This window comes from Tenrec ecaudatus, chromosome 11 (genome assembly GCF_050624435.1).
Source record: "Tenrec ecaudatus isolate mTenEca1 chromosome 11, mTenEca1.hap1, whole genome shotgun sequence".
Taxonomy (NCBI): Eukaryota; Metazoa; Chordata; class Mammalia; order Afrosoricida; family Tenrecidae; genus Tenrec; species Tenrec ecaudatus.
In genome coordinates this window covers 91,299,419-91,308,640 of record NC_134540.1, presented here as the reverse complement: position 1 = coordinate 91,308,640, position 9,222 = coordinate 91,299,419, and positions in this window count along the sequence as shown.

The following is a 9,222-nucleotide window of genomic DNA, read 5'->3' as shown; positions in this document are numbered from 1 at the left end:
TGTGTGGGAGCCAGACTAGCCTGCTGGATGGTGGGTGACACATGCCATTTACTGCCTCCCCCATGCTGTCAGCCAGCCAACTTGAGTCAAACGAGTGAGGCCACTGGCCATCAGCTGGTTGCAAATGATAGAATGAGCTTAGCCACGCCAAGTGGAACCATCCCAGGGTTGCTTAGCACAAACGGCTTGATCACAGGATTTTCAGTCAATAAATAGACATTAGGCTACATTTGGGGGAGGGTGGTTTGTTATTTGGCCAAAGTTAAATGATGGATGTATGCTTTCTTTTCTCTTCCTGTTCTCCCTCTCTCTCTCTTGGTGGAGATGGACTACAGTTCAAAGGTCAGATGCCTCGCCCCCAAATCCAAAAGGAAGGGTGAAGAACCAGAATTCAGCTCTTCATTGCCCATCACAGACTATTGCCCAGAGACGCTCTAGGATCGGTTACACATAAGCTGATGGAGAGAGATATTTCAGGGTGGACGGAAAAGGAGTTTCAATATGATTGATAAAACATCTTGATTATTTGAAATGATTTAACGTTTGCTTGATTTTTAATTTCTTCAGAAGTAATAAACTCCCTTTTCCAAATAATAGGGCTCAGTTTGTAAGACTTTGGAAAAAACCTTGAGAAGCAAAGAGAAACACAAGGCTGTATCCTTAAGGCAACTGAAGTAAAACACACACACACACACACATACACACACACGGCAACAAGTGGGGGCTCTGTATTTGGTTCAACTATCACACAATCTGCTGCCAGCGAGTCACTTCATATCAACTGTACTCTGAGGCCCTGAGACTGCGAACCATCATAAGGACAGAAAGCTTTGTGTTTCCCCCAGGGGAGTGGCCTGCGGTTCCCCACTGTGACCTTGTGGTGAGCAGCCCACAGTGTGTGTCACCGCTCCACCACCAGGACACGTCCTGCGTACCCAGGAGAGGGTTTCAAAAGCCTCTCGTCTCTTCTAAGTTCATTTTCCACACACCCCAAAGGGGAGAAAAAAATATTTTACCAGCTACTTTTCACTCGAATTCTTCATCGAGCTCAGTCAGGAAAATTGAAAGGCCGTGAAACAGTTATTGTCCCTGTGCCATAAATATCATTTCTAAAACTGAACGTTCACAGAATGCAGAATCTCTAAGTGTGGGCCTCAGGGTAGTAATAGTTGAAATGAACTACACTTCGGGTTGACTGTGACGGAATTACATTACCCAGAGCTTCCGGAACATTGCCTGATAAGGTACAACTTCACCTCCTGGACGGATTTCCCCACTAACCCTGTCTGCTGGCCTATTTAGGAAGTGATTTTCTAGTGTGACAAAGGTTGGCTGCCCTGGGACACCATGTCATCTGAGCCGTCAGATGATCCCATCACAACTAGAAGGACGTGGATTACATATGCACGCTTCTATTTATAACCGGTTTGCTAGCAATGATCATATGACCCCCAAAATGGATGCTCAAATGTGCTGAGGAATTTGAGGAACCACTTTATTCTTCTCAACACGTGCAGCCGTGATAGGAGGGGAGGCTGCCCAGTCATGCTGAGCCGCTGCCACCGGTGGGACTCGGGTCTAGGCATTTCACATGGATTAACTAATTCATCTCCAACCCTATCGAGACAGATGGGAAAACTGAGGATGATTCCACGCACAACTGCCCAAGGGCATTCAGAATTCAAGTCCAGGTGGTCTAGTGTGACTAGGTGTACATTTCTGTTGAACAAACTAAAATGAAAATATTGAATATTCTAATAATAACCCAATTGTCAGCATACATAACTGATTTTCATTTGCTCCAAATGGTGCTGGGTTGCCATTCCCACCCTTTAGTAGCAACTTCGGCAGAGAGAGTAATTTCTGGTTCCTTTCAATGGTTTAGAAGATTTTTATATTTTTTTAGTTTAGTTTAGTCCTATATAGATTGATGCTGTTAGTCGCCCTAAGGTGAGCTTGACAACCTTATGAAATCACAGAAAGAAGTGTTGCCTCGTGGTGTTTGAGTCCATGGTTTTGAACCGCTGTGTATTTTAAGTGCTTTCCAACTTGAAGGGCTAATTTTGCAACCTGTCATGGGACTGTGCTCAGTTATGGTTCCTGGGGTTTCCATTGACTGCCTTTCAGAAGTACATCAATGAGCTTTGCTCCCTGATCCGTCTGAGTCTGGAAGCTCCCCTAAAGCCTGTCTTCCATGGGGAGCCTTGCTGGTGTTGAAAAATACCAATGAGATAGTTTCTAACCGACCCACTGCCCTCTAGTTGATTCTGGCCTGATACTGTAAGCTATTTTGGGCTCAATATGGTTGTAAATAGACCCACCTCTAACCTACTGTCTTTATGACTGTTCTACCTCATAGTGATCCTATAGGTGAGAAAAGAATTACTCGCTAGGCCTTCAGAGACTGTAAATCTTCATAGGGACAGACAGCCTTATCTTCCCCTGTGGAGCCCCTAGGAGGCTTGAGCTGCTGACCTTGCAGTCAGCAGCCCAACGTCGAACCCAATGGACCACAGTTCCTTTATAGCCACCTCTAGATCTTCTCATTTAAAATATGAATAAACAAATACAACATTACTACTTTAGAGATTTGTTCATATTTGATCTGAAATGTAATAGAATGATTTGTAGTTTATTTACACTACCCCATCTTTCATGATGCTGTCATGGTGGAGGCTCAGCCAGTAGTGTATCAAATGCCAGCGGTGTTATCTATGGTGCGAAGACTTCAGGAGAGCTTCCAGACTGAGACAAACTATGAAGAAGAGCCTGGTATCTAGGGCTGAAAATCAGTTATGGACTTCATCAGGACACAGTCTGATACCATACTAGGGGATGAGCCCCTTAGTAGGAAGGCAATATGGCAGGCATTATGCAGGACAATGCAGGATGGACCAGTGTTTTCTTCGCTTGAACCTGAGGTTCTCATGCTTCTGAGTTGACTGTACAGGAACTAACAACAAACATAAAGAAGACTCTGGGTTGGAGGGAATTGACGCAGACAGGAGACGTGATCTACCCTTTGCCTGTCTCATTCTCTGCTTCTTCTGATCCTGACTTCTCTAGAGAGAAGTATCAGGTAGGAGAGGTAGAGGAGGGCATGGTCTTTCGGTGAGCAGTACCTGTGAACTCTGTCCTCTGTGTGTGTCCTGCCTGTCATCTGACCTGGACTCTCTGTGGTCCACAATGTTGGCTCTCTTGAGGCGCCCACAGATGTGCAGATCCTCACCACTGGAGCTCCTAAGCTGGCTAACCCCCTTCAGATATGGCCTTTGGCTCTCATGCAAAATGTATGTCTCACAGCTTCTCTGGGTTTGGGTACCCTCCCTGAGAGCCGACTCCTTTTGGAAAGGATCATAAAGAAGAATCAAGCCAAATCCCCCTCCTCAGGCCCCTAGCCAAAACAGAACTCCCATCTCCATGCCCCCATCCTTGTGCCCACATTGACATTCTTCCCAGTTCCATAATGCCATTGTCCCAAGTCAGGCCAGTGCACTGAGCAGAATTTCAGCCATGCCCCACCACTAAGAAGATACCTGCCACATCAGTCCCTCAGCTTAGGGGAAGAAGACTTGAAAGCAGCCTCTCCCCTGTAAGAAGAGAGAAAAAAGGAAAACATCCTCCCCACACACACCGCCTTCCCCAGCCAGGTAAATGGGTCATTTCTTCTGTGATTAGACTCATTTTTTTTCTTCCTTCTTGGATAAGGGTGGGGTAGACTGTCATGGCGCTTGAGGGAGCCAAGTTCTTTTGGCTGAGTGGGGAAGGAATCTGTTCCCTCAATGGTAAGTGGTACACGATGGATCTTTTTCCTCAGCTGAGGTTATAAGTTAATCATTTGGGTAGCAGAACAAGCCCCATTTACTCACCATCTACGACATGCCCTGGAGATGTGATAAGGAGCCATCATTTCTTTAACCAACATCTCTCCTCACCAAATCCATAACTCATCCGCTCTGCAACAGAGCTCGCCTTGATCTCAGATCGATGTCAGAGCTTAATATCATTAACACACACACCTCATTGCCATCCAGCGTGGCCTTATAGGATGGGGCAAAACTGCCCTGGATGGTTTTCAAGGTAATAAACCTTTAAGAAAGCAGATTGCCATTCATTGCTCTGCGATGGCTGACGGTTCCAACTGCCAACCTGCAGATGACTAGCAAGCACTTGACCCACAGCACCCTAAGAGATGTTAATGTCCAAACGAAAACCCAATGCCTTTGAATTGATCCCAACTCGCAATGACCTGCTCCCTAGAATGCCTGAAATTGTAAATTTCACAGGGCTTCTTGCTGTTATCAGGTCCCTTCGAGTCAGTTTTGAGAATCATGGTGACCCTATGCACAACAGAATGAATGAAACACTGCCCAGTCCTGGGCCACCCTCACAGTTGTTCCTATATTTGAGCCCATTGTGACAGCCACTGTGTAAATCCATGTTATCGAAGGCCTTCCTCTGTTTCTCTGCCCCTCTATTTTACAAGGGCCCATCTCTCCTGGGAACTTGTTCCAAGAACCCAAGATGAACTCTCTCTATTCTTGTTTCTAAAGAGCGTTCTGGTTGTACTTCCTCCAGGAAACTTCATTGTGTTCCTGTGAAACTTGTACATGAAACCCAGCGGCAGTTGTGCAAACAGAACAAGGGACTACTGCCAAACTTAAATCAGCAAAGGTAGGCATACAGGCTGCATCCTCTCGCCATACTTATTCAATCTGTATGCTGAGCAAATACTCAGAGAAGCTGGATTATGTGAAGAATGTGACAGCAGGATTGGAGGAGGCTTATTAACAACCTGTGATATGCAAATGCTACAACCATGTTTTCCGTAAATGAGGAGAACTTGAAGCATTTGCTGATGAAGATCAAGGATTGCAGACATCAGCACGGATTAAAACTCAATGAAAAGAAGATCCAAATCTTCACAACTGGACCAATAGGTAGTGTCATGATAAATGGAGACAAGGCTGACGTTGTCAAGGATTTCGCCTTGCTTGGATCCACACTCAATGATGATGGACGCAGGAGTCATTAGATCGAAGGACACACTGCATTAGTTAAGTCTGCTTCACCACCCCAAACAAATCTATCGATGCAAATGATGGGGATTGCAGTGGAGACCCAAAGCCCTACTATAGCCGATTGGACATCCCCTCCCAGAATGGTCACGAGGGAAGAACGCGACGGCCAGGGACAGCATAGCACCCTCGTGGACCCCTGATAAATTATAAATGATTATTATTTTCATATCTTACTCCATGAGCTGTCTCCTTTCGTCCTTGTTCGTTTCCCCTGGGGGTGGGGGGGAGGCTGTTTCTACGTTGATCATTATAGTCAGTTCCCCGTTTCGCACCTTTCTCCCCCTACCTTCCCCCTACCCTCATGGGATCGCTACTCCCATTACTGTTCCTGAAGGGTTTATCTGTCGTGGATTCTGTGTGTCGAGAGCTCCACTCTGTACCAGTGGACATGCTCCGGTCTAGCTGGATTTGCAAGGTGGACTTGGGGTCATGATAGTGGGGTGGAGGAAGCATTCAAGAACTAGAGGAATGTGCCCTCAGGGATATGCTGCTCCAGGCTGTCTCCTTCTTTGCACAACTGCCGCATGAGTTTGTGTACAAGGTTCACAGGAACACAGTGAAGTGTTCTGGGATTGCCATTCCTCTCAAGGCTCTCTGTCGTGTGTTATGATCCACACAGTCAAATGCCTTGACATTGTCCATGAAACACATGTAAACATCTTTCTGGTATTCCCTGCTTTCAGCTCAGGATCGATCCCTCTGTCGTCGGCAATGAGATTCCTTGTTCCATGTCCTCTTCTGAATCTGGCCTAACCTCTGGCAGTTCCTTGTCAGTGGACTGCTGCAACCATTGTTGAATGGTTTTCAGCAAAAATTCATGTGTGTGTGTGTGTGTGTTATGCGTCCTATTGTTCTGTAATTTGAACTTCCTGGTGGGTCGCCTTTCACTGCCATGCAGAAGGTTTTCAGTGACCCTCCTGCTTCTTCATAGTCTGTTCTTAGTCTGGAAGCTCCACAGGAGCCTGTTCACGTTGGTTGATTCTGCTGGTATTTGAAATACCAGTGACATAGGTTTCTGCATCCCCAAGCACTGTAGTATGACAAACTGACAGACCAGTGGTGGTTAGAGGGGAAGGCAGCCTCATCTTCCTCCTGTGGAGTGACTGGGTAGGGTTGAACCACTCACCTTCTGATTAGCAGTTGAACATGCAGCCCACAGGGCCTTGTTAGTGTCTAGTAATTTGTTAGGGTAACCTCATTAAACATTGAAGAGAAAGAGACAGCCTGCCTGCAAATATTAACAAAGCCATTCAGCTGAGATCACACATGACTCTGAGAGGACTGGGGTGCCATCTGCAGTTTGCTGTGGAAATTTCTCATAGATAGCGACAACGATCTACAGATTTGGAAACACATACTGTTTCACAGGAGTGTCTAGTAAATGTTGCTTCAAAAACAAGGCTCCAGAATTTTCTAATCTGCACCCGAATATATATATCTTCAGACACAGTGACTTGTTTAGCCAGGGCACAAGGAGGAAGGGGACAGGGTCAGGACTATTCAGTGGGGAAGCCGATTGCTGAAGCAGGCAAGCCAGATTTCAGGTATCACCTGCAGCTCCACTTAAAACTGGAGGACAAAAAAAGGGGTGGTGGTGGTGGTGGTGGTGCCTTTCCTGATTTGGGCTGAATGCTTCCGCTTCCCTTGGATAAACCGGGCCCCCGGCTGCTCAGGAGGTGGGAGAGCTGAGGCCAGATGCTGCGCGTGCGCTCAAAGGCAAAGCCTTGGAAATGCGCGCAAGCTATTTTGGGGAGCAAAACGGAAGCTCCCTGCGTGTAATCCGCAGTCCACGCACGAGCTCAGGAAGTACAACTAGGGCGTTAATCAGAGCAAACACTCCCCACGCAGAGGCGGTGGGGAGAATGATTCAGAGCTGCCAGCATCAACCTCCTGGGCCCCCAACACTGGGAGCAGGGGGCGGGTAGGGGTGGGGGTGGGGAGCTGCCTTCTGCTGGGAGGGGTGGGGCGGAGCCGGGTGGGATGGAGGGAAGGCAGAGACCAAGAGATGCGGTTCCATGCGGACAGCACCCATGACTGTGCGCGTGTCAGGGGGACAGGATTCCCAAAGCATGCTACCTGTCAGATGGCTGCTCCGCCGTGGCGGGTCACCTCGTTCCCAGAGACAAAGCGTGCTAGGGCGTGCACGGAGCTTGTCGAACACAGGCATCTACAAGACCGGTGCAGGAAAGTTTCTTTCCCCTCCTTCGGGTTCCATGCCCGCCTCTCTCCCCACACCCCCCTGTAAAAGCTAGGGAGAGGAGTGGGAGTCAGAGGCTGCCGGAAGCCTTGGTTCAGGAGGATTCGCGCGGAGTGGGCTGGTCAACACAGCGGCTGCCCTAGCACATCCTGCATCGCCCTACCGGACCTCAGGGACCCAGACGCCTGCCTTCCAGTCCTTTCTCTTGGTGGGCTGCTAACGGAGTGACCAGCAGTTCGAAACCACCAGCTGCTCCATGGGAGAAGGATGAGGCTGGCTACTCTCATCAAGAGCTACAGTCTCAGAAACCCACAGGGGGAAGTTCTGTCCTGACCTGCAGGGGCAGGTCACCACCACTGCACCCATGAAGGGTCTGAGTGCTTGTGTCTGCTGTCAGACACCCAGCATATAAGGAGATCTCCGAGCGACTTAACACTAGTCCATTGTTGCTGGCTGCCATTAGCTCCCCACTCCCCTCCCTCTCCCTCCCAATCTGCAGTCTAAAGGACTCTGGCCCAAAGCCATCTGTTCCTGAGCTATCCCCATCCCCATCTTAGTAATTGGCTGGGGCCTGGACCCAGTATATAGGGTGATTTTTATAAATCCATTATCAGGGCTTCCTTCCTAGTGCACTGTAGTCTTCCAGCTCCTTCGGAACCCGTTCAGCCTCAGAGCAACACGCACGCCTCTCGGACTCGTGTGGGAGGCTGCGCTGGAGGTGCACTGTGGGACTGGGACGCAGATCGAGGAATGGAAGGGGGAGAATCCTACCAGGGAACTATCACTGGCCCCTCCCTCACAGGAGGCTCCCAGTTATGGAATCGGAGAAAGTTCAAAAATGGTTCTGAAGGAGACGTCCTGGTAGGTGGCCTGATAATGCCCACGGTTTAAATAGAATGGGCCAGTTCTATCTCATGCCAGAGATGGGAGGGGCTTTCACTACTGAGAGAAGAAACTCATTGGCGCTGGATTATGAATAACTAAGAATAGATGCTAAGGGACTGCACAAGCTGCTGAAAAAACATACCTTTAAAATATATTTTCACCTGAGTAGTATAATTCAAGCATGGTCTCAAAGTAGGAGGAAAGGAGATGGGTATTTCTTTTTTTTTTTTAAACGTTTTATTAGGGGCTCATACAACTCTTATCACAGTCCATACATATACATACATCAATTGTATAAAGCACATCCGTACATTCCTTGCCCTAATCATTTTCTTTTTTTTTCCTTTTCTTTTTTTACATTTTATTAGGGACTCATACAACTCTTATCACCATCCATACATACATCAATCGTGTAAAGCACATCCATACATTCCCTGCCCCAATCATTCTCAAAGCACTTAAGCCCTTTGCATCAGGTCCTCTTTTTTTTTCCCTCCCTCCCCTTTCCCCCCTCCCTCATGTGCCCTTGGTAATTTATACCTCGTTATTTTGTCATATCTTGCCCTATCCGGAGTCTCCCTTCCCCCCTTCTCTGCTGTCCCTCTCCCAGGGAAGAGGTCACATGTGGATCCTTGTAATCAGTTCCCCCTTTCCAACCCACTCACCTTCCACTCTCCCAGCATGGCCCCTCACACCCTTGGTCCTGAAGGTATCATCCACTCTGGATTCCCTGTGCCTCTAGCCCTCATATGTACCAGTGTACAGTCTCTGCCCTATCCAGCCCTGCAAGGTAGAATTCGGATCATGGTAGTTGGGGGGAGGAAGCATCCAGGATCTGGGGGAAAGCTGTGTTCTTCATCGGTACTAGAGATGGGTATTTCTGAAGAGTTTCTTCTGACTTAACTGTCCTTTAGGGGCTTACATTATTCTGTTCTATTCACCTGATTTTGAACCCAGTCAGGGAAAATCTCACCAAAACACAAACTCACCACCATCTAAGACAGAGGAGAACTGCCCCTGTGGGTCTCTGAGACTGTAATTCTTTGTGATTACAGAGAG